The 24425-nt window shown below is 40.4% G+C and overlaps 1 protein-coding gene across 7 annotated transcripts in view; it reads left to right on the forward strand.

Moving 5' to 3' along the window:
• Positions 1–1190: 1190 nt before the first annotated feature.
• Positions 1191–24425, forward strand: part of adgrb2 (adhesion G protein-coupled receptor B2) — a 341993-nt gene continuing 318758 nt past the window's right edge. For all 7 annotated transcript variants that reach the window (XM_066673975.1, XM_066673976.1, XM_066673980.1 and 4 more), the window contains exon 1: positions 1191–1405. The gene's annotated coding sequence lies outside the window, so the exon portion shown is untranslated. The remainder of the gene's footprint in view (positions 1406–24425) is intronic.

The raw sequence follows: 24425 nt of genomic DNA on the forward strand, positions 1-24425 counted from the left end.
TGATTTCCAGGCCTAATTCTGCTTCTGAAGTGGACATTGGTGTTCACTTGTTCCATTGCTCCTCCACTGACTTATTTAACACCCTTCACTTCAGTTCATACAGAGATGGAATTGTCCTTAAGACAGAGTCAGGAATTCTCCTGAAATGGTGAGCTGAAATGGGTTACGTTAAACCAGCAATAGGGTCAAAGCTTCGGCTGAGCCATTTGGAAACGTTGATATTGGACACGTCAATGTTCAACTGTCTTCCATTGTTGACCTCTGTGGGATGAGGCTATTGCCAAAGACTTTAGGACACAGAAACAAAGTCAAACATATAATTTGTGTAAAATGAGGCTGTTTCTCTGCACCAACGGCTGGAGGTGTTTAAGTAAGAGTTATGTCATGTGATTTATGTTTCACTTTTTCAGTATGAGCATTGCGTTGGCGCACATCAAACCAAAACCAGTTTCCTTTCATCTAAAACTATTCATCTCTCTTTTTAACCGGAAAAAAAATGTGAACCTAAAACATAAAAATAAAAAAAAATCTCATCTATTTTTTGGGGGGGGTTCTATTTTTTGAAGACCTCCGCCGGTTGACGTCAGTACGCGCAACCCCTCTGCCTCCCTCCCTCCCGCACCCTCCGTCTCCGTTCCTGAGCGCGCGCTCGGGGGATCCAGATGCTCGCGCGCGTGCAGTGAGCAGCCCTGCTGAAGAAAACACAGAGAAGAGCAGGAAAGGGAGCTCGAGAACCCCGCAGAAGAACGCGCAAATTCAAGGCGAGCCGCCGAGGAAGAGATCAGAGAGGGCTGACTGGATGCGTTCACACACACGGACACGCACGCGAGCACACGCACACACACACACACAAGCGCGCGCGCACGTACGGTCGTGCATGCCAGCGCGCGCTGATGTCCTGGGAATAAAACTGCAGCAAATTGGGGAATAAGAATGAGAGGACGCTGCTTCAGCCGCTGAGCACTCTGCAACTGCTCTGGAGTAACACTGCGACCGGGATGGATACGCAGCTCGAGGACTGAAGACCCGCTTCCTTTTTTTTTTTGCACCATCGTTTCGTTTCGGATTTGTGTGTTTTTTGTATTTCTTTATTTTTTTAACCCTTGTTTTTTTTTTTTTTACCCGTTCCTTTATCGATTAAGTCCATCCGATTCTTTTTCAGGCTGCGTCTGTTTTTTAATGTCGTCCAGTGTGTTTTTGCTTTATTTATTTATTTTTTATCTGACTGCTGCTTCGCTGTTGGGAGGATTGATGGTGAAGAGATTCTACGCCGCTGCTACCGCTTCTGCTGCTGAGAGAAAAATACCAGCCAAGCGGCTCAGCTGAGTGCAATGGAGGGCAAACTTCATTTGTATCTGCGAAACGAATCCGGGAATATCGAATAAACACTGCTGACAGAGAGCAGGTATACATTTATCTCTTATTATCCCCTTCGTCCTACAGACCTTTCGTGTTTAAATGCCATTAGCGCTCTCTCTCTCTCTCTCTCTCTCTCTCTCTCTCTCTCTCTCTCTGTGTGTGTGTGTTAGAGAGAGAGAGAAGAAAAGCTATGTTCTGGTTTCCTTTATTCAAAGGAGCTGAAGTTTCCGCCTGCTTTAGATAAAAACGCCATGTTTAGAGCATTGTTTTCCCTCCTATGTTCTCACTGTAAAGGTGTGTCGTGAACTGGGACCAAAGTGCCACCGTCATTTAAAACACATTTTCTGGACTAAGCCGTGCCAACTTCTCCTCAGAAAAGCTGCAACAAACGCCTCTCTCCACAAGAAACGTGGAAGAATCTAGAAATAAACCGGTCTACCGCCTATATTCCTCTCAGTCGCTGTGGATGTGCTTCTCTCTGACGCGTTAAATTTTTTACACCTGTTTTCCGTTAAAACCCGCCCCTCGCACGCAATGACTGGCTTGGAGTTTCTCCGCCATTCTGCGATCAGCCAATCAGAGCGCAGGAGGCGGGGCTTGCCTGAAAACAGGTGCATCTTCGTCAGGGTTTACTTCATTCGTGTCTGGTGTTAAGTTTGCGCAGTGTGTGCGTGTGCGGTTAGAACAAAAATCCCTGCTTCACGGCCAAACCATGCCAAGGAGGTCGAGGCTGAAAGGCTAGTTTCACCACTCAAAGATAAACAACACGATAATGTCTGAACTAATGCTCGAACGAGTGATAAAGCCGATGGGACTGTGGCTGGTACGTCTTAACATTAGCGCCTGTAACGTACATTTGGGGATTCTCGCTATTTTTCGCTGGTGTTTCTCTTAAAACTGAAGTGGTTTTCAGTTAGTACGTCACGACATTGACGGTTACCACCTGTGCTCACTTCAGCTACATTATCGAAGGTAATAAAACAGATAAAGCCTCAGAAATTGGGGTAATCACTCACATTTGTTTTCGTCTTTGAAACAAATTAGAGCCATTGTACGATAACGAGATGATATCTATGATATTTAAAGGCATTTCTCCTGTGCAGGCTGTGTCCATCTGTTGAGCTTCAGCTGGGAAAAGAAATGAATGTGCGTGTGCCAAGGTAACTTAACTTCTACAGCGTCCATGAAGAAAAAAAAAAAACATATATGCGCTTTCACCCAGATTTCAAAGTCGATTAGTCAAGCACAATTGCGTGACGCCCAAAAGGACATAGACGAGCTATCAGCTATATACTTCCATTTGGACGTAAGGCACTTTGCCGGTTTCCCTCTGAGTGATTGACCCCTCCTACATCCCGTTAAGGATAAAAGCACGCATGGTGGTGAGAGATGGGCTGTAAGCCCGCATCCAGGGTCAACATGCTTGAGGTGCAGCATGAGATGGAGATGAATCATCCGCCTTTGTCTTGTGCTCTGCCCTTGTATAACTGGCATATGCAGCATCAAAGAGTTAATATGAGTAAAAAACTGAGCTAGCTGCTGTGTGGACGCAGTTTTACATGCACACGCTTGGAGGAAAGCTCACACTAATGCATCTGTTGCCAGCGAAAGACCTGGAGGTGTTATCACTGCCTGTGTGCTTACTGCAGAATCTCGTAGGTGCGACCGATGCCCCTCACCATCACTCGCACGCAATGGGCCATGTAGCAGTACATATGGAGCATGAGCCAGGCAACAGCTTGGTCTTCCCTGGTTGAGTGGTCCCTGTCCCTGACCATACCATTGTTTTCCCTAGGAAAAACGCTGTCTGTCCTGTGATTTTCCAAACCAACATACTGCATCGAATTTGTGTGTCAGCTGTAAGTACAGAACATTGTTTTCAAGCAGAGAAGAAGTGAAAGCATGATATTTTAATTTCCGAATGTAGCATCGGTTTACATTGTGCTTGCACGAGGAAGCCCTGTGAGTAACGCTCCCTGACAAATGTGCTTTAGCTCCTCATCAGTGCTTCACCACGCTTCACTGTCAGTCCTCCAGTAAAATCCTCCTTATCTCTCATCACTCAACTGTCTCTTGTTACAAAAACAGATGCTTAGGAAAATGATGTATTTGGAGTGGCTTGGGAATGGCTACTTTGAGCACTAAATTGTTCATGGAGTTATGCAGTGTAGTCAGAGGTCTGCAGCTAGGACCTTAAGTAGCTTCCCTCTTCACTGGGTCCTTATGTGAGATAATCAGTTTGTGTATCTGATTTTCAGATCCTGAAGTAGGCTGAAAATACTGGGGCAAATGAAAGTGACCTAAAATATCAAACATGCTCTAAATTGAATGGGCTCTAGGAGCCTCTGAGTTGAAAAGAGACATTCATTGGCCTCTGATAAATGTATCCTTGCATTTTGAATAGAAGTGCAGTGTATAAAGGAAAATTATGGTAACAGCTTGAGCTGTTAAAAAAATGGAAGGATAAAGTCATAGTGCTGATGGTAGGAGATGGTCCCGAGAGTGTTTCTGTGAATCTGTCTATTTATTTATTTATTTATTTAGGTTTTTTTTTTCACCTGGGTCCCTTAGCCAGCCATTTGCGGCTGTCTTCTCCTCTCTCCGGCCTCAGATGACGTGGATGTGCACTTGCACATAGTGGTTTCAGCAAGAAGCCCAGCAGCAATATTTGCTTTTATGTAATGTTTTTCATTATGTTCATCCAAGAGAGAAAGTTAAAAACTCAAAGCTCGTATTGATTCTTTCTCCCTAAGCCTCTGTTGTGTAGTACAGCAGAACTCCTGAGACTGTGAAGCGACATATTCTTGATGGCTTTTTTCCCCCACTGCACTCTCAAGGCTGAACATGATGTCTCATCTTGTGTTTGACTTTTAGCTGAGCATTTCACTTCTTGAGAGCTCCATAATGTGGTACCACAGGGACTTGATTCACCATTTGAACATGTGGTCTTATATGGATGGTACCTCCTTGGCTGTTTGTCCTGTTTATTTATTTATTTCAGTAGATGGCACTGATGGTGAAAGTTTGCCCTTTTTACGATAATTCCCAACAACCAATTCAGGGAGTAACACTGAATAGAACACCTGGAAAGGATCGCCGCTGTCCAGTGTTAAGGTTGACTGATAATGGAAGCCACTTGTGGCACAGACTATATCTAAACATCATAGGGAATATAGAATGTGAAAGTAAAAGACCTCAGCTGTTTAACTCCATCACCAGCTTTCTTCATTCTGTTTCTTTGCAGAATCCTAATGATAAGTAATTTCAGTTTAAACTCGTGGGCCTTTCCTGCTTTAGGTCATTCACAATTTTTCGTTTCTTTTTTTTTGACATTTCTCTTTTCATTCTGACTGTTTAAGCTCAATTCACAATTTTTCATTTCAGAAGGCTTCATAACTTATTGGTAGAATCACATGAATATGTAGAAATGAATATAAATCATACACAACCATTTAAAACCAAATAAATTGGGACTTCTTAACCTTTGGTTTAAATTGCTACTATAAGACAAGCAGTAGCAAACAAAACTATATACACAGGGGTTAGACAATGAAGCTGAAACACCTGTCATTTTAGCGTGGGAGGTTTCATGGCTAAATTGGAGCAGCCTGGTGGGCACTCTTCATTAATTGCACATTGCACCAGTAAGACCATGTGCATCCAATAGTTCAAACATTGTGTCCTGAAGGCGGTGCCGTGTATCAGGACGACAATGCACCAATACACACAGCAAGACTGGTGAAAGACTGGTTTGATGAACATGAAAGTGAAGTTGAACATCTCCCATGGCCTGCACAGTCACCAGATCTAAATATTATTGAGCCACTTTGGGGTGTTTTGGAGGAGCGAGTCAGGAAACGTTTTCCTCCACCAGCATCACGTAGTGACCTGGCCACTATCCTGCAAGAAGAATGGCTTAAAATCCCTCTCATTCCCAAGACAAACTGACGCTGTATTGGCTGCAAAAGTAGGCCCTACACCATACTAATAAATGATTGTGGTCTAAAGCCAGGTGTTTCAGTTTCACTGTCCAACCCCGTATATATATATATATATATATATATATAAAATAGGACATGCATACTTCAGGTTCTTGTTAAATACCTTGTTAATGTGCCTGTAGCAGCTAAACATCAAGTTGTAATTCACTTTCCCAAGTACCACTGATGATCAGAGTATCCTCCTTACCTTGCATGATTAATAATTCATCATGCTTCATAGCCTGCAGTGCCAGGCACATTGTGGGATTAAAAATTTACTTCTTTTAATGTTCATGTAATTTGAATCAGTGATAGCCTCTCACTATTGATTTAGTGATACTCTTTAGGAAATACAGTAGTGTGTATATCATTAAGTACTGGGCAGTGTATTGTTGTTTTCATCATGAAATATACCTTATGTTAACATTTGCCATTTCATTGTTTTTCATTTCAAGCTTGTAGCTTAGAGCTTTGTCACTATTGGCTGAGGGATAGGCCAAGGCATATCCAAAATGACAAGAACAGTTTTGAATGTACTAAAAATGTCCTAATGTTCTAGTTCCATTTTTTTCAAACTTAATGCAACAACCTGTACTTGAACAGGAAGGTTTTTTTCAGCTACCTGCTGGAACATTGCCATGGGGATTTGGTTGTCTTTAGTCTAGAGAACATTACTGATTTTGGATGATTAGTTCTGTATCAAAACCACTTCAATTAATATCTATATTGATAGAGATCCATCACTCCAGAGAATGCAGTTCTGTAGTTAGCCGCGTGCCCAATTGAACATGTCTGTGTTTCGGTCATAGTGTATCATTATGCAATGAAGACCCCCAGAGAATGTTTATGTTTAAATAACTTTTCATTTCTTAAGGGAACTTATACACCAGTCAACAATAACATTATGTCCACCTCCACCTTGTTTCTACACTTAGTGTCCATTCTATCAGCTCCACTGTCCAAAGGAGTGTTTTGCAGTTTTACAATCACAGACTGGATTCTGTCTACTGCTTGATGTACATAATTTGCTCCCTTCCACCCTGTCTTTCAATGGTCAGCACCTCCACAGGACCACGACAGAGCAGATATGAATTGGGATGAGGTGTGTTAATGTGTGTTGCGCTGGTAGCAGTGGACCAGCGAGATGTGTCTAACAGAGTGGATAGTGACTGGACACAGTTTTTAAAACTCTAGCAGCACTGCTGTGTCTGATCCACTTGTATTAACACAACACACATGACCACCACGTCAGTGTCACTGCAGCGCTGAGAATGATCCACCAGTCAAATCATACCTGGGTGATTTATATATTTAATACAATGGCTTTTTACAGTTATGTTGTTTTAATATGCAGTCAACATAGACACTGACACCTGCTATTGTAAACCTTTGGGCATACTATAGACACACTATCTAAAGCATTTGAAGTAGAATGTTTAGACAGTTAATAGTAAGTTGAGTGCAAGTGGTCTGAATGTGTAAAAACATTACAATTATAGGGGAAAGGTAAAAGAACATATAAATGTCAACTGCCACCTTCAGATTGGCTTAACTTAAAACTACAACATAATGTGAGGTTTTGAATAATTTCCAATGCTTCTCACCGAGACTTGATTGGAAAAGCCACGTTTGGAGGTGGTTTGGGACAAATTTGACCACATTAGTAGCATGGATGCTAATATGTGCTGATGTATTCCTAACAGCGATGAGTGAACCATTTAATTAATTACATCATCACAGCAGAGATTAACCAGTATTCAACTGCTTGCTTTGTAATCCATCTTGTGGTTTTTAAAACCTGTAAAAGGACTCGTGTACAGGTTGACGGATTGAGTAAGCATGTGTGGCATCTCCTAATTCAATCATAATGACATATGGAAACACCAGATGTAAATGGGTATGTGCTGACGTATATGTCCGTACACACCCGCTTATATGTCTTTTGGTTAACAGCTCTCTCTAGACAGATTTTAATATCAGTGCTCAAGATTCTTTTCAGTGTGTCCAGATGGTCAAATGTAATCAGACGGTTAGATTAAAGTATTAAGTCTTTAATAAAGCACAGGTGTGCCTACAGGAAATAACTGCCATGTTGTACAGTTGATCTTTAAACCCTAATCAAGTGCTTCTGACAAGGAATTACTTTCACAGTCTTGAGCTCGCCAGGCTAGAAACTGACAGTCATTTTGTCATCACTACTACAGTGTCAAAGAACACTTACATTTTCATAACACGAGAGATCGATTAATAATTAATGGTTTAATAATTCACAATTGCAGAATTAATAATTTTCACAAGTTAAGCACACTTTTTTTTCCCTCCCTAATTGCTCAGTTCAAACAAAGCACCAGACAGCGATTTGAAACTGAAATAGTTCCCTGCAGTTGTGACAAGGGTGAAGAGCCCCAGAAGTTGGGCTAAAGTAATGCTTTGTTAAGGCTGCAAAGAGTGTGCTGGGATTCAGACCTACATTAAGAGCAATTTATGGCTGCTTAGCCACATTTATGACTCTGGCGCAGCTTATGTTATTATACCTTAGCCTACTTATTTTAATTTATTGTATTTCACTGTTTTGTGTATAGGCTGTTTAAGTGATGATAATGTTTGCCAATTTTTTATTGAGCTGATGGATGAAGCTATTGGGTTTTTTTTTTTAATTATATATTGGTAGCATTAAAAATACCATTTTCAGTGATCAGGTAGTGACTCAACCTGAATTTTAAAGGCTAATACCTCCAAATGTCAGTTATGCGACCCTGGGTGGCATAGACAACAGTATATATTAAGGAACAAATTACTGAAGCCAGGGGCCATGATGTAAATGGCATAGTCATAGAGCTGAGATGTGACACCTAATGTCAGGAACACTGTGGTTCTCACAGTACTATTATTGACTCCTCTGCATTAGCATGTGAAATGCAAGTTTATACTAATGAGCATGTCAAAGTGTGAACCAGCTTCTGTGCTTAAGTCCATAAGCTCTAGGTTCGCACATAAATGCTGGCACGTAATTAGACTTAGGAAAGGCTTGGTGTGACATTCTGTTTTACCATGCGCACCTTTGATTAGCGACTGGCTGCACACATGCACTCGCACAACTCCAGACACTGTTGCTGAGGTTAATACCAAAAGATTTGTCAGGAAAGAGCTCATCCTCAAGGAGTGACTGATAATAAAATCCTCAGATCCAGTTTGTATTGCTCCTGGGCCTTCTACTGTGTGCATACAGCTACCCCACTTAGCCGTGACAGAAGGAAAGCAGAATCCATTTAAATCACATCATATTACTGCGCTATGTGCTTAGCACATGCCCTTTTCCAAAAAGGATCTTCAGCTTTTTGAATTCAAAGCTCACTCACTTTGTCAAGTGGATAAAATAAACACCATGGCACCTGCAGCACTCATTCTTTGAAGATGTCTTTTTTTTTTTTAATTTAAACAGCAAAATAAGACACCACCTTTGTCAGATTTTGGTAATAGGTGTGTTCAGCTGTTCAATGACAGTGTGCCTGCAAAACAACATGTTTATCTTAAGGATGGAAAATGTGTCTTGTAAGAATGAATTACAACTTTTTTTTAGTATAAATCACCATTTTGAATATTGTAAGGGCCCCTTAGTCAAACTTGTTATGTAAGAAATGGAAACTACTAAGGGCTTAATTCTGCTTTCGGATCATGCACTGCTTGACTGACAGTCTCATTGCAGTTTTTGGGGAGGAGGTAGAGAGGTCTTGCCATTCTTTCTTTCCAGTGTCAGTATGACTAATTGAGTTTTTGGTGAATCACAGCCATCTCCGGTTTGAACTTAGTTGCGAGTACTACTAAGAAGCTTTCATCTGGAGATTTGTTTAATTAACTTAAACATTTCTCCACAAAGGTTATTGTCAACTGGTTTTGAATTGAGCTGGTCCAGTCTCTTCAGGATAAGCATGTACGGCTTTGTGGTAGCTTATTAAAATCCAGCTGGATTGAATCCCATGAACGTGCCCTTGGGCTCATGCCAACGTAGTAAACGGTTCTTTGATAAACTGTTTACATTTTCAGAGCACCCACTTAATATAATTAAAAACAGGTCAGATGCTGTATATGTAGGTTGAGTCCTCATGGGCTACAGCATGTAAGATATAGGGAGCTGTTTGTGCATGAGCTTATTGACAAATATAGCTTCCATGTGGACAGATTTGGCAGTGCAGTGCTGATTTGAAGCCATTTTTTCTCTCATACAAGAGTAAATGTTTGTTTATAAATATTTTGGTTTGGTTTAAAAGCCATTTTCAGCAATCTATGGGACATAGGAGGCCAGAGGAAACGTCAGTAATCTTCAGAAGATGTTTGATTTGAAATTTAAATGTCCACAGAGCATTCATTTATTTAGTGAGGGGTCAAACTCATTCAAGATCATAGCCCCATATTACTTTAGCAGATTACTACAGACATTTAATGACACTGGGACATGGGTGTAGTTCGGTTATTCAGACAAAGACATTTATTGTTTCCCTAGTGATGCTAGGTAGACTATGTTGGAGTGATCTGTAATGGTCTCCAGTGTGCTGTGTAACTACTACGTCTAAACTTTGAGTTATAAATACGTTTAATAGGTATTTAATAGTGTTTTTTACTATATCAAAACATGGATTAGTATGATTTAGAGCCCTTTGTACTGTTTGCTTGGTTCTTGTTCAAAAGGAGCACATCATGGAATGTGATGCTATCATTATTTCTTTATTGTTAGGACGTTCAGTGCTGTGGTGATGCCTATGTTTGCGACAGGTTGAAGTTACTAGGATGAATCTCTACAAGTGGTAATTACTGCACCACAGGGTGTGCTCAGTAGCTTGTGAAAGCTAAGTCAACATTAGCTTTATTCCCAGACTGTCACTGAGCCTCACTGAAATGGACTGGCCGTATGAACACCGTTATTACACAGACCTATCAAGAGACCACTTACAGTCTGTTATAGGGTCATGTTCCTGGTTGTAGGACATTTTGGAAACAATTTATTTTGCTTGGTCACTGTTACAAGCGAAGGTTTATGTTATCTTTATGCTCAAGGTGAAAATAACACGTTTATAGAGAAAACATCCCATTCATTAGTTTGTTCATTCATTTATTAATTCATTCATTTTCTGTAAACCTTTTTAACCTGTTCAGGTTCTCAGAGGACCCTGGACCTACCTGGACTTACAGTGCGCAAGTCAGGAATACACCCTGGACGTTGCACTCATTCACTCAGACACTTACACCCATGAACAGTGCTTTTTTTTTTTTTTTTTTCCCCAGCATAACTCTACATAGACACGGAGAGAACACACCTAAGGCAAGCTTTGAACTCATAACTTCAGGACTCTGAAATACCTGTTGTGCCTCTGCGCCTGCCCATATGGTGATACTTTTTAATACTTTTATTACTAGACTTTTTGACAGAGATAAAATATACTTTTTATGTTTTTATATTCTAAGCATTACCTTGTTGTTTTTTCTACCTTTTTTTATATTTTTATACGCGGCACCGTGGCGCAGCAGGTAGTGTCACAGTCACACAACTACAGGGACCTGGAGGTTGGGGGTTCGATTCCCGCTCCGGGTGACTGTCTGTGAGGAGTTGGAGTGTTCTCCCTGTGTCTGCGTGGGTTTCCTCCAGGTGCTCCAGTTTCCTCCCACAGTCCAAAAACACACATTGGTAGGTGGATTGGCGACTCAAAAGTGTGAGTGAATGTGTGTGTGTCTGTGTTGCCCTGTGAAGGACTGGCGCCCCCTCCAGGGTGTATTCCCGCCTTGCGCCCAATGATTCCAGGTAGGCTCTGGACCCACCCTGAACTGGATAAGCGGTTACAGATAATGAATGAATGAATGATCTTACTCCTTCGGATGACTACGCCTGATATTCTGGAGCTTCTAGCATTGTATTTCAGGTAGAACATCCTAAAACTATAAGAATACTCACCCGTTGTGTGAGCTTAGTTATAGCTGAGATGCGACCATGGCTAGCTCCTGAGATGCGAGTCTGTAAGAAGGATGATTATTACCATTCTGGCCTTGTAATGGTGTTGGTAGTGTTGGAATGCTTATCAGCTGCTTTCCTGCTGTGGCCAGGACCTTTTACTGCATGGCCGTGAGCAGTAGCCCTCTGAGCAGCTTCAGTAAGGAGGATAGAGTCATGTGTGGGGAAGCCACTAAGTAAATTATCCCCACTGCACTCCTCTGCTGCAGCACATAATGCACAAAGGCCCACATCAACAGGAATGGGGCTGTGTTCATTAGCCATTGCAGAAAATCTGATTATTACAGGATTCCCGCTCTCAAGACGGCACCCCAATGAAGATGTATACTTAACTACTGTTTAAAGAATACAGATGGCTGAATTAGTGTCAAGGCTATTGCTTAGAAAAGACTAAATGGCCATGAAAGAACAAATGTTCTTCTATGGCTTTGCAATATATGTAGCAGATTTTTAAATTTATTGTTTTTAAATTCATCACTTAAAGGACATTCATCATGGAAAATGTCTTGCTTCCCTTTCCATGTCGTCCATACTTTGTTGCTGTCCAGTGAAAAACAAAATAGTAACTTTACAGAAGGAAATAGAAACCTTCTTAACTGGAATTGGAAATCGAAAGAGAGACGCACCTAAAAAATGAATTTACATATAAGAAATATATAATAAGAATGATTTCAGAACATTTTTGATGCATAGAGCTAGACATAAGTCAATGATTGTTGTACATATCTCCTTAAATATTGTAACTTGTTGAGATAATTTAGATAACAGCCTGGGAATAAGTCAGCCTGTTGAACCAGGCTTATGACAGAGACTGCAGCATAGCAGAACCAAATCAATGTCCCTTTCCAATCCTCCCTGCACAGCCTTTGATTTTCTCCACTGCACCAGTGCTGATGATCGGATCATCTTCTCAAGAAAATGAGGCTGATACATCAAGCTGAGGAAGGGGCACTTTAGCGTAGAGAAGGTGCAATCAGGCGGCAGAGACTCTGTCCCTGCAGCATGGTCAGTTAGAGCCCACCAGCCACAGCGCCCAGACATGGACTCAGCTTTATAGTGCTCACATCCAATCCAATCCTATTCAGTCAATGGCCATAAAGTGGAAACCGGCACCCGATTAAAAGTGATTAGACATGGAATTCTTGCTCTGAAGATTGGCTCAATCCTTGAAGAGAGCAGCTGGGGATTGGAGGCTCAAGGACAACTCTCTAGCTCCAAACAGAAGCCTGTTTTTGGCTGGGCACTGCAGCCTATGCTTGTTTTTGGACAGCTGCTTGATATGTTTTTGATGTATCCATTTTAGCTCCTTTTTTTGTGGCTGAGTGTCTGTTACAGTGAGTGCACACTAAATGTCCACTCATTCTAGTAAATAAATTCCTCTGCTTTAAGGTCCACCCACTACTGGCAAACACACACAGCTTATATAATTTCAATAAAAATGCACTGCCAATAGAATTGGATGCTGTGAATCGGCTGCAACATTGGTCACCATGCCCGATTCCAAGTGTTGGCTGGAGGGGTATTAAACCCGCCAACACGAGACTATGGAGCAGTAAAACTGCATGCTCTGCAGTGATGTAGCACAGTCTCATACATGTAGGATAAGTTAGATTGTCATTTTGGTCCAGAGCTAATCATGTAGCATCTGTACCTTACCTCACTAATCTTGTTGCGGAATGCAATCAGGTCTCAACACAGCAATGTCTAGAATGCAGTGAAAGCCCTTCCTAAAAGAGTAAAGCTGCTCCCTAAGCAGGGATCTAACATCATTTGGATACATAGGACCAGTTTCAGATCTATAATAAATCTACACCTGGGACTGTTAATTGAGAAACATTATTGACACTTTGGTCCAGGACTAGGCTTAATCCAGATTCACACAACAGGCCGGTTATGCATTTAAAGTGTGGCTTGGTAGTTACTGTTGAATGTGTTGTTATTCTTTAATACAAGGACATTCCATTATTATTTACAAGTTCAGAATAAAAAAAAATGTGTTACTGGGAGTTTGCAATATTGACAAAATAAAAGTTTAATGTCAGCCATATTGTTTTAAAATGTTAATTGGATTACTGGGGGCATTTTGCCTCTGTCCTCAAGATTGTGGGTCAAAAAGGTTGAGTATGGGATCTTATTTGCCCTTTGCTCCTGATTATATCTGACCCTGTCTGTGATATTGCTGCGAACAGCACACAGGGGAGGGCATGATTAGTTAGCATGGATCCTGATTCTTCCAGAGAGCCTAGGATCTATGTTAGCATGTGTGCGATGGGATGTAATAGACAGTTTCCTCCCGTCTCTGTCCCTCGCGGCTCGTCTTTTAATTTGCATGTCTGCTGTAATTTATTAATGGCCCAGTGTGTGGCTCAAGTGTGAAGCAGTAGATGCCCAGTGGCCCTGATGTGGGTGTTTTTTTTTTTTTTTTTTTTTTTTTTTTCTTTTTTTAATTTATTTATTTTTGACTCAACACCTTTGAGACCCAAGCAGCACTTCATCAATTATTAGGCTCTGGGAAAAAGGATTTTATATAGGGGCATTTATATTATGCCTTGCCAAGAAGTGCATAAGAAATGTGACACTGAGTTTCTCAAAGGGACCTGGATCACTGGGCAGTATTCCTGATACTCTGTCATCTTTATAAATGGCTCTTTCATGTTAGAATTTACCAAGGCTTGGCTCAAGCAGACTTTACTTACCAACTGTTTTTCACAGTATTATTTTTTCTGTGTTGTAAGTTGTGAAGGCTTATGCTCTTCTAGTAGATATTTTCAGAGACTAGTTTCTAGGAACTTCAATTCGTTTGAATGTGTAAGGAGGAAATGTCATACCGCACTGCCACAACATAACAATATGGTCGTTCAATTAGAATCTGAAATGGTGCTGAAGCAGTGGCAACAATTCATGCCTAGTGTCTGAGATCTTATTACATTGTTATTTTGGCTTAAAACATATTTCTGAAAGTCAGTTCATGCCTGAGATGTACGTACAGGATATTGTAAGGCAAAAATAGTCCTTGAGGAAACTGATTTACCACTATTTTAGCATTATCAACATCAAATACAGTTTCACTGGTTGTTTTGGCTATAATTGTGACATATTCACAGGGACAGAGGTGGCCTGGTTGTTAGGGAACTGGGCTTGTAACTGGAAGGATGCCGGTTCGATGACTGCAGCAGGTCATGACTGAAGTGCCCTTGAGCAAGGCACTTAACCCCCAACAGCTCCCCTGTGGCAAGGGTTGCATGTGTGCTCACTGCCCCTAGTGTTCTCATTCTTCACTAGTACTTGACTGTCTCTTTGAATCTCTGGGTTGAGACATCTTCATTTATTTATGGGACAAAGATGTAACATATTCTATTATGGCTGTTTTTTCTTAGCATTGACATTGTACATGGGGGGTGGCACGGTGGTGCAGCAGGTAGTGTCGCAGTCACACAGCTCCAGGGACCTGGAGGTTGTGGTTTGATTCCCGCTCCGGGTAACTGTCTGTGAGGAGTTGGTGTGTTCTCCCACGTGTCCGCGTGGGTTTCTTCCGGGTGCTCCGGTTTCATCCCACAGTCCAAAAACACACGTTGGTAGGTGGATTGGTGACTCAAAAGTGTCCGTAGGTGCGAGTGTGTGAGTGAATGTGTGTGTGTGTGTGTTGCCCTGTGAAGGACTGACGCCCCCTCCAGGGAGTATTCCCGCCTTGCGCAATATTTCCAGGTAGGCTCTGGACCCACCGTGACCCTGAATTGAATAAGCGGTTACAGATAATGGATGGATGGATGCATTGTGATAATGATTAAGGATTTTTATTTATCAGTAGTTAAGCTTATGCTGAAGGAAGGCTGTGAAACATTTGAACTTTCATGAAGGTATTAATGGTACACAGTTGAGCCCTAAGACTGTTGTACCTGCATTTTAATTTGTTGCCTGGGTCTTTTGTTAGTGATTAGGCCACCATTGTCTTACTTGTAGGGGATTTGTTTCTTCTAGGAACTTTGCCTTTGAGTGTGCAGAAAGGAAACGACTTGCCAAGCTGCCACAACATAGAAATTTGGTCTTTTAATTAGGATCTGAGAAGAGTGCTGTGAAGATGCTGGAGCAGTGTCGCCTAGCAGTGATGTCAGTATCTGCCTTTCATTTGTGTCACCAAGGAATGGGGCCATAGGGTTTCAGCAGGGAGGGGATTATTATCATTCAACTCTTTGAGTATCGCAGATTCTACTGCAAAGCCTTGGCACACGTTCATATGAAAGTGTAACCCGTTCTCCTCCTGTCACTGCCCCTTAGCCACCAGTCAAGCAACACCCCAACTCATGTCTCCCTGTTGGCTATGCTCCATGAATATTAATGACTGAAGTCAGATTTCTGCACACGGTATGTGGGCTGTTATGTTGTCGGGCGACAGTCTGTCAGAATATTTGAGCATTTTATTCCAGTTTGAGTCTACAGTAAGCTTGGTGTCCATTAGCTTTGCCAATTTGGACTCTTGCCCTTTCTTTTTTCTTAAAAAGAAAAGAAAAAAATAGTGGAAAACAAGAAAGGGCAACCGAGTCATTGAAATCTAATGAAATAGTGAAATAAATAAACCATCAAATGCAAATAAATGAAATCACATTAAAGGGATTAGCAGGAGGCACATAGAAAGCTAAGATAAGTACACATTTCTCTCATGGCGTTTTGTTTTAGATGCCTTCCTTTTATTTTTGAATAGGTCGCATATGGCAAGGAACTCGCCTTTTTTTCCATTCCGATGATGTCTTAATGTTAAGTTCCTACATTAAATCGTCTTGTATTCATGAGGTGGCCTCATATGCACTTGTCTGCTGGAGGAGATGCAAGGTTTCATGGTTTTTGTTTTGTTTTCTGCACTATAACACTGTGTTCCTCTGTCTGTAACACCAAAGGACTTCAGAACCGATTGCTTAAATGATGTGAGACCAAAAAAAGAGCCCAATGTTGTACTTGTTAGATTCTCATTATCCACTGTTAACCTTGTTTCCCATCTCCACTTCACTGAAGCTAAACAATAAAGAGGATGGTGACTGTAGGAAGTATGGACATGCCTACTCTCAAACTATAAACAGCGAAAGCATAAAAAAACAATGGCATAGAGGTATTCTTTGACCAAAAAGAAACAACCACACATTAAAACTACAGCCTGATGTGGACATCCATATGTTTATACAGGGATCTGCTGTAATTCTTTACAGGTTTTACAGTTGCTACTGTTTTGAAAGGCCATGTGGGTGTTGTTCTCTGGTTTCTCCTGAGGAAGTTTCAGGCTAAATCATCAACTGTTTTTCAGTAAACTTTAGAAAATGCACATAACTATAAAACTCACTAATCCAACAGTAATTTTTATTGCCATCCATATCCAAGAGGACAGAGGAGACATGTAAAATGTTATTACAGATTTCCCCCTAGTAAAATAACCCAATCTGAATAGGGCTGAAGTCATATTTTTGACTGTTTTTGCCTTGATGACAACTTTACGCACTCTTGGCATTCTCTCAAGCAGCTTCACGAGGAGCCACCTGGGACACTTTTCCAACAGGCTTCAACAAGATACACATATGCTGAGACTTGTTAGATTGTTTTCTGCTGGAAACTACTTGTGGGGTGCATTCAAGAGGAATTCCACAGATTTTTCAATATGTCTGCATTATTCAATGATGTAGTTGTAAACAAAGTGATTAAAATGGTATGTGAAGTATTCCATTGTAGACAAATTTGTTTAGTCAATGTTTTTCACAGTGGTGGTGAAAGAAACCTGACATCTCAAGTGTTTACCTCACAGAATGTTATTATCCTGTCAATAACATGGTCAATGTTTATCATAGTTGTTCCATATCTCTATATCTCACCTTAAATGTGGAATATTATGAACATATGGAATTCACTTTTAACACAAACTGGGAATGAGTGGAATTATGTTTCTGCACAGGTATATTTTTTGGTCCTAAAACAAAATTCAAGCTTAAATTTGTAGAGTACTGTACTGTAGTGCTGCTAGACTAAGTCATTTAACTCCATCCAACAGGTCTGTGAATGTTCTCAGTGGTTTTCTTTGTACTAAATGAAAAGATACAACACATTTCAGACAGAAGGAAGGATGTCTCTTCAGTATTGCAGTCTGTGCTCCAGCTCATCTGTGGCTTGACTAATTGTGGCCTGCAGCATAAAGCAACCCAACAAAGAATCATTACACTGCTGTAGAATATCCAGCATAAATATGAGCGCTGTCTTTCTCAGTGTTAGTCCGTGCGGATGATCAATGTGGCTTTTCAGCGACTTGAGAATAGCTGTTTATATGAGCACGAGCGAGAGAGAGAGAGAGCGAGAGAGACGAGTACAATTAACATTCAGTCCAGGAGAGAAAATCAAAGTCTCCTCTGAGGTACGTGGAAAGTTCCCCTCTGCATTGCTTTGCTGTAATCTATATTCCTTCTTCACTGAGCAAACTCCTGTGACTGAACTGCTGTTTATGCAGTGTGATACATCCTTGGCGCTAAGATATGGGTTCACCCAGGGCTATGACAAGACAAATTAGTTTAATAATATCCATGGTGGCTAGGGCCCTGTATACTTTTCTCCTCTTTAAAGCTAGGAGTCACTTTTAGTGTCTTGTTTAATATCATTATTCACAACTTATACTCCAGGTAGCTTGCACCCGAGCCAAGCTCCATGCCGTTATCAAAGTGCATGGTAGGAAATAACTGTCTGCTTCCAGATGATAGGGCTTTTACAGAAGGAACGTTAACCATTATGAATTCTGGGAACGTAGGATGATGTTGAGCAAATTATTTTACCAAATTGGAGTGTTATTAAATCTGAAATATGACCTCTCATTCTCTTGGCTGATACAGATGCAATAAAGTGATTTTTTTTTACCCCCTGATTACAAAGACTCCATTAAGGGAAACAAAACAGAGTAATTATGTACATAGCTAACTGTCAATGTAAAATCTTTTAAATTACATTCAGTAATCCAGTTACAGTTAGCAGGGTGGGATACTGGCACTGCAGGTAGTGGCGCCGCCAGACCTCGTCCTGGGCCACTGTCTCGAAGGAGTGGTTGTTCTCCCTGTGTCTGCATGGGTTTCCTTACACAGTTCATTGGCTGTGTGACATGTTCTGCCTGTGTGAGTGGGAGTGACTGGGTGAGTGTGTCATGCCCTGTGGTGGACTGGTGCCCCGTCCAGGGTGTATACATGTCTTCTGCCCAGTGATTCAGGTTACACTGTGAACCCACAGCGAGCTTGATCAGGCTAAAATAGAAGAAATTAATGAATTAATGAATGAATGAGTGAATTATTTACATTTAGCACATTGCATTAGTTAAATAGCTGTTTACATGAAGCTATACATTGTCATAATACCAGTTGTATGGTAAAGTGAAAGTGTGATGTTCTGATTAAAGTTGGGCTATGACATGTACATTATAACTGGGAAACCAGGTCTTGATACTCCAGCGTACTTAATCCTTTTGAGTACCTTGTTGAACTAAGTACATTCATCCAATCTTGCACTACATCGACGACCAGTTACTGTGTGTGGAGTGGGGATTGACAGCAGATCTATGGCTATTAGCATAGGGATAGATGACCCTTTTCTCAGTATGCCCTGCCCATAGGCCACTTTTCTCTGTAGCTTGGGCCTGAATTTAGCATTAATTCTTCTGAATCTGTCAGTCTGATGTGTTAGCTTTGAGCTGTGTGTAATAACCACAGCCTACTTCACTCTTCACACTAATTCCAGTGGTCATTTTCAGTTTGAGAGCCAGGGATGACTTATCGTGTGTCCAATTACCCAAATTATGCAGTTCATAAAATTAGCAGTCGTAGCTGTAGCCAGTGAAACTGTAGCACTGCAACACTTTGTTAATAAATTAAATTTAAAAAAAAGTACCTCTGTGCAAAGGTTTTCTTTTTTTTTTTTTATTTTTTGTAGAATTTAAAAGAAGGTTGATGCTATTTATTATTTATGTGTAATAGAGCCTTGTTCTGATTGCCTGTCCTCTTTCAAACCTCTTTTAAAAAGCAAAAAGGCCACATGCTTCATAGTTTCAAAGTGAAGGATGGGACTGTTGCTGTTGAGATTTTTGATATCCCAGATTTTTTTTAGATTTTCCAGGTTTTCACACAGAATTGGTTTACAATTTTTAGCAGTGTTTACAGACTACATCAAGCTTATTTAAAACAAGAAGAAATAGGACAGTTCCTAAGAGATTGTTCCACGATATGTGTCTTTAAATGCATTCCAGACAGTGCAGGAATGTAAGTGGTTGTTTCCTGTGGAGGCTTCCCCTTATGAGAAGGGCACAGTAGTGCTGCACACCTATAATCTAAACCCAGCATCTCTTTAATCCCCCTCATTGGCACTCTCGTTAGCTACCCAGGCAGATTTTTTGCATCTCATAACATCTGTTGCTTAGAAAATGAGGAAGCCTTTTGTTGTCTGACATTGACCTGCAGTTACACATCTTCCCTGAGGCAGCAGAAAAGGAAAGAAGGGTTCAGAGGCACGTTCTGAGCCGGAATGACTCTGGGACATGCCCTGCATTAAATGATTAGACTCTTAATTGTGAGCTGTGCATGCTACTCGAATCTTGACTTTAATACTATTTTTTATGATGGTGCGAGAAATGCACTTTTCTGGAAGTGCTTGCCTGTGGCAGTCATCCCGATGATTAGGTCTCTTTGTGGCGTAAAAAGCTCTCTGAGCTTAACTCGAGTCAATTCGACTCCAGTGCTAACGCCTGTCAGACTGGCCTTGCTGCCCCCCTTTATTACATTTAGTTGATTTAATAGGATTTGCAGACTATTTCCCTCAGAAAAGGGATTTCTGTCTGGATTTAGGTGGAAAGGGTTAGGGTATGGATACCCCTCCCTTGGCTTCAGTCATTACTGATGATAATGCTATTAGGAGGATAGAGAGCACTAGCTATGCAAGGTCTGAGACACTTAGAGCACTGCCTATATGTCTGAGACAGATGAAAGCCAAATATCGCTGTAAATCCAGAACCGCTTCACATCTGTCGCCCCTTCATATGGCTCTCTCCGCAACACTCTGCCGAAGAGATGTTCATTTTATGTCCATCTGGTGCTTCTCTGGCTCATTTCTTGCCTTTGTCTGAAGATGTAGACTGTAGCGCTTTGTGCCACGGCTTTTGATGAGGCACCCGCAATGCACCAGTGCCATCAGTCATCCTTGAGCGTTTTGGCTTCAGCTTGCTGACTTTGCCTCATTTACCTGTCAGCCACATCACGAATGCCCACAGAAGACAGTGACCACTGAAAAGGCCATCGCAGAAATGCTCAGTTTGAAGCCTGTTCTAAACCTTTGGTCTAGCCATGACTGCTGATGAATAGCTGCTTATCTTATGCACATTTTCATCATGTTAATGAGTACATACAGTGTACATGGTAGTTCTTTTAATGGTGTATATATGTATTATCCTTTTTCTTTCTTTCCCAAATACAGATAAATAAATTAAAGTTTAGAAAACCTTCCCTTTTACTTTGTTGTCCTACTGCTGTGCTGCTGGTGGCTTAATCACAGCTATGAGTTATTTATTTCCACAGGCAATGACAGGTCACCTGTTGATCAGTCGTTCTTAATGTGAATGCTTCTCAGCAGGATGGGTTTCTCAGCAAGTACAAGGAAAAGATAAAAAACTTAAAGAAAAGCCTGATATCCTGAAGTTTTTTTTTTTTTTTTGCTTTATACAAAACCCTTCACTGACACCTGAAATTCAACATGGACATCCTGACACCTGCAAATCAATTAACCCCTCAGATGTCTGCGCAGGCTGTGCACCAGGGAACTCAAATGATCTGTTCTAAGTAGCAGAGATTACACTGAAGAGGGTATTAAACCTTCCTCAGTGCTACACTATAGCTTCTGATGGCTTGTTAAATTGCTCCTACTCTGAGTGGATGAGTATGTATGTATGCCTTATGTAATTACATATATTTCCAAAGAGAGTCATAGAACTGAGCAACTTTAAAATGTTCGCATTTTGAACAGCAAGGCGTACACATGTAATCTCCATAGATAGCATAAACTAAAATGATTCTCTGGACCAGCTGTACATGACCTTAATAACAACATACCGAATGCCAAGAAATACTATTAAATGCCCCTCTACCAAACATATATTGGAAAAACAAGTGTTTAGTAGTCCTCACAGCATTCTTATTATTCCTATAGCAGCTGTTACTGCATTGAGTTGAACTCAATATGAACAAGAACATGTATTCAATGCATTCTCAGACCTAAATGACTTAATAATTATGGTTTGAATTTTACACTGAATTAAATGTTGTTTTTTTTTTTTTCAAATTTAATTCAGTGTAAAAATTAAAACAATAATTCATAAGTCAATTAGGTTTGAGCGTGATGGACACACTCCATAACTATTTACTCAGTAACAATTGTGTTGCTTTCATTTACTCCTCGTGCAACATTGGACTTAAAATAAAACAGTGAATGTGATGCTAAAGCAGTGGACTGTCAGCTTTAATTTGAGAGTTTTGTATGAGCCCCCCCAAGCTTCAGGGGTAAAAAAAAGAGGTCATATGTAAAACACTGCTAACTCAACTCTCAGACCAAAACACTAAAATCCATGTAAAGTGGGAAAGGACATTTTTATTTCTAATCTTTTTCTTTACTTTGTTTGTCATCTTGAAATTAGTGACTTAGGGTTCTCTGAAAAAAAGTCTAGAGAAAATGACAGTCAAATAAATTAATTAAAATGAAACAATAAAAAAAGGAATGAAAATAGGTTTCTGACTTCTCTGTACTTCATAGGTAAATGCTATTAATTTAATTTTCTTTCCAATGTGCTAATATATAACATCAAAACAACAAGAACTATTACGTTACTGTTTAATTACACACACTGTACAAAAGCTAGAGCTTTCATAGTTTAGTCAGCATTTGACAGTATGACAGTAGACTGTGTTTTTATTATGCTTATTGTTTTATTAATATCTCTGTAATCACTTTGGACCACACTGTTTTGGTCATTCTCACTCTTCCACACTCACATCATCTGACAGATCACACTCAGTACTTGCAGTTTCATCTCTCATGCTGCTTATGTATTAAAAGCATCCAAGTTCTGTGCATGGAAATGGATGGAATTGACTTTCTCTCTTTCTCTCTCTCTCTCTCTCTCTCTCATGCACACATAACATGCTTAGTACCTTTTTTGAAAAGCCTGACAGGGCCTGTCAAATACAAGCACTCTGCATTATTCATATGAGACCTCAGCCAAAGATATCAATTTGCAATCAATATGCAATAAAAACTCATTATACTTTCTGTTGTGGAAATTAGCTCCGGAAGACAAAATTGTGATATGTCAAGATGGAAATCATTCTGGTTCAACCATGCAGAGGGGAAAAAAGTTACTTAAGCTTAGAAATTAGAAGAGAGAGAGAGAGAGAGAGAGAGAGAGAGAGGAACAAGAAAATAAAAGTCCAATTTGGGTATTTTCACAGTGTGTAACAGCATATTTGCCGTTATTATATTGTTCAATCTACAGATATTCGGCTGAGTTTTTAATACCTCTTTTAGTTCTGCTTGAATGGCCAGAGCAGCTGGAAATCACACCATGCATCTGGTAATTTGAGTCAAAGGATTTCTAGGATCCTGGAGAAAGTAAACTAGACGTGGAGGAATTATCGCTGCAATTAGACCATATGCTGACACTGGATGTGAATCTGCACAAACAAATGTGCAGGACTGATTGCTTTAGCCATTGGTGTCTAAACATCAATGATGGTGAAGATGTAATATATGCCTTTGTTAACTGCATGATGCTAAGCATCAGAAAACAACCGAAACTTTAATTTTGACACAGTCTGTGAGGAACACACATCTGATTTATGTGTAAATGAAAACCACTAAGACTTGGATTTTGTGTAGTATATACTTAACAGGTTTAAAAGTCAGGTTGGAATAAATAAATGACTTTCATTTACATTATTAGTTCATGTCAATGATAGCATTACAAGGAAAGGTTTATGGGGGAATATAAGTCTGGAACCTAGGTCTGTCACATTAATTACATTATTGACTTATCAGAAAAAGATATGAACATTTTTCCTCAATTATGTTTGTTGCCTTCATATATTGCGCATTGTATTTGATGGCATGATGATGGCACTAATATTTTAGATCCCTCACTCTGTTCTGTTCTCTGGTTTTCTCTGGTCTTGATGTTCTGGAGCTGTTGTGCTCATTTGTTTGAGACCGGTGGTTTTATTTTTTCATGTTTTACGTATGTAGAATATTTAGATATTTTCTATAATTGATTTCTAATGTCTGAATATTCTTAATGAGAAAGCTTTTGCTAAAATATTGCTTTTAAAGTCACAGTTCTTGATTGTAATCAAAAACACTTTTTATAAAATTATTGAGTGTTTCCTCACCATTCGCTAGCACTCAAGTCTGTTTGTGTGTTCGAAACCGGTCTGATGTGTTTACGAAACCCCAGTGTCTGTAAATAAATGAAAAAGCTGTCTCTGTCCTGTATGTTAGTCTCTCTCTCTCTCTCTCTCTCTCTCACTCTCTCTCTCTCTCTGTCTCTCTCTCTGCTCATGGCAGAGGCATCTGGAGTTGTTTTAAACAATGGACAGAACTCCAAACTTTAAAATCACAGACAGAAATGAAGATTGCTATATTTCTGCTCCGTATGTGGGTAATATTGCATAGATGAGTTTCTCAAATCAAACAGTGAGTAATAACTTTTAGACAAGTGAAACTTCAGCCACATACAAACAACAGTCATTATTTTCCCTCAACCATACCATTCCACCTTAAAGGTGTAGCGCTTAGAGCTATGATTCCCCACAATCTTAGACTTTCCCTTTAAGAGTGTAACTGCATTATTATGTTATTATTATATTCATTATATCTGTAACATAAATAACACACACAGCTCCAGGGACCTGGAGGTTGTGGGTTCGATTCCCGCTCTGGGTGACTGTCTGTGAGGAGTTTGGTGTGTTCTCCCCGTGTCAGCGTGGGTTTCCTCCGGGTGCTCCGGTTTCCTCCCACAGTCCAAAAACACACGTTGGTAGGTGGAT

The sequence above is a fragment of the Hoplias malabaricus genome, chromosome 6, assembly GCF_029633855.1.
Source record: "Hoplias malabaricus isolate fHopMal1 chromosome 6, fHopMal1.hap1, whole genome shotgun sequence".
In the NCBI taxonomy this organism is placed as follows: domain Eukaryota; kingdom Metazoa; phylum Chordata; class Actinopteri; order Characiformes; family Erythrinidae; genus Hoplias; species Hoplias malabaricus.